Consider the following 2,616-nt stretch of genomic DNA (forward strand, 5'->3'; position numbering starts at 1 on the left):
TGTATATAATTTTTTAATTATTTTTTCTCTCTCCTCTCTATATTGACTCTCAACTCCTCCTCTCTCTCAGGCGCACAACTCTCTCTTTCTCTCATCTCATCAATCTTTCTTCCCCTAGCTTCCGCCGATCGCCACCGCCGCCGATGAGAACAAGACCGAGGAAGCCTAGTCGCCGGAAAATTCCGTCGCCTACAACATGAACGGAGTTCTCCGACAGGTCCGTCGCCTAGAATCTCGTGGGTTTTGATCCATTTTTGGTTGAGATCTTTCTTCCTCTAGCTTCCGCCGATCGCCACCGCCGCTGATAAGAACGAGGTTGAGCAAGCCGAGTCACCGGACAAGTCCGTCGCCTACAACACGAACAGAGTTCTCTGACGGGTTCGTCGCCTAGAATCTCGTGGGTTTTGATCCAATTTTTTTACTAGGTTTGTTTCTCTCTCTTTTTTTTTTTTAATTTTTTTTTATTGGTTTTCTTTGGGATTCCAGTGTGATTGGCTTGTGTGGATTTTGGAGTCAATCTTGTTGCACAGTGGGAGGTCGGAGGCATCAATCTTGAGAGAGATGGTGGCTGATGATGGTGGTTGTGTGGGTTGGGTTGGGTTAAGGAAATGAATATTTTATTTGAATAAATGTGTATAATAGACAAACTGATATGGATGTTTTGTAAATGGAAAAATTTATGCACGAGCTGATAGGGATGCTCTAAATGTATATAAACTCAGTATCAACTTGGATTTTATGGTGTGTTTAGATGGCAAGATTTTAGCACTCGAATTTGAAATTGGATAATTCAAATTTAAATACCTTACTTAGATAGTTTAGAAAAAGTTAAAAATTTGAATTTGACAAATTCTCAAAAGATTTTGAACTTTTAAAATCTTAAAATCTGAAATAACTTCTAAACACATAAAAATTTTAAAAATCCAAAATACATATGTAGATTTAGAATTAAAATATTTCAATTCTATCACTTTAAAAATCAAATACAAATCCAAACATCCAAACACAACCTAACGGACTTATGGAAATATAGATTAGTCGGTGGAACTGAAGGCCATTAAAACTCTGGCATAGTTTCTCAAAAAAAAAAAAAACTCTGGCATCTTGGTACCTGTTTGTTTTGCCGTGTTGCTGTACATGGCATTAGAATAATTCCTTGGAACACGGTTCCACACGTGATGTAAAACACAAAATCAAATCTAGCTTTGGTATGAATCCTCGTTTCTTTTTCTTTGTCTTCCACATTATCTACATGCAAGACACTGACATGTTTGGTTAATTAATTAATTTTGGTTGATTTCTACGTCTTGGTCTTTGGTGGTAGCATTATTAAGTATTAGCGATGACATCTATCACTTTAACGTCATCTAAAGCCTCACATGTTGTCCTTTACCATCGCGTCATCTTAGGTACGTCAGCTTCACAACACAGTCAAACAAATGGAAAAGTAAAGTAAATTAATTTAAAGAGGTTTACTAATGTGTGCCCTAAGGATTACTAAACCATTTTTAATAAAATTTTATAAAAAAAATTAATTATTTTGATAGATTTTTTAATTTTTTATAAATTTTTTTTTCAAAATAGATGGTTAATGTGTGCTCTAAAAGTACACATTAACCGAACTGTAATCTATATTAAAAGAGGAGACAGTGCTTTAATTGAATGTTTAATTAGGCTCTTATCTTATCCGATCATTTATAGGAAAAAATTAGATTATATTACACCTAGCAAATCGTGTATTCCCTAAGTGGTTTCCACATATAACTGATCCATGCACACTAGTTTAAGTCTCTTTCTCTTTCTCTTTGGTACACAATAATTTTCCAAGTTGATAATATTGTTAATACTTAAGAACTTATGTGTGCATCAGTGCATATGTGTTTGTTTCTTTAAAAAAATATTCCTCCTTTTTGTTTTTTTTAGATCAAAGCTCACTAATAGAGAAAAAAAAAAAAAAAAAAAAAAAAACACAATTTCTTGTATAAGTAAACTAATAGACTTTTAAATAAAAATTTATGAACATACCTTAAGTCTTCATTATCTCATGAAGTGGTTCATCGAAAAAAAATATATATAAATCTCATGTGGTGAGTCAAATTTCAAATATCTTTTCTTTTAATGAGAAAAGGTTTTCCTAAATTCCAAAATTTTTATGCTACATGCAAGACTTGAATCAAATTTCTAAAAGAAAAATATATATGACCCAATTTTATGTTATAATTCAGGATAATTACCATCACCACTCAATCTCCTTATTCTAATTGTATTTTTAATTTCTTTAACCGCGTCAAGGAGATAGTGTGTGTGGGTGGGGGAGGGGTGGTGTGTTTCTCGTGTTGTGGCCCATTCAATCACTTTCAATGATTTAAAAAATAAAATAAAATCACTTTCAATATAATATAGGAAATAGCGAGCTTTTCACGTAGATTGCTTTTACACGGGTCTGAAAAGACTTTTTACCAGTAAAGATGCTCAATAATTTATTTGATCTCGCTTTCAGAAGCTAAGAATTTTATTTTCAGAAGCATAAAATTGCCTTTAAAAATTGCAATCCTATAATACGCTTTTGACTACTCAAATTCTGTCTATATTCAATGTTCCTCCCTGAAAACTGAA

This window comes from Quercus robur, chromosome 8 (assembly GCF_932294415.1).
Source record: "Quercus robur chromosome 8, dhQueRobu3.1, whole genome shotgun sequence".
Classification (NCBI taxonomy): Eukaryota; Viridiplantae; Streptophyta; class Magnoliopsida; order Fagales; family Fagaceae; genus Quercus; species Quercus robur.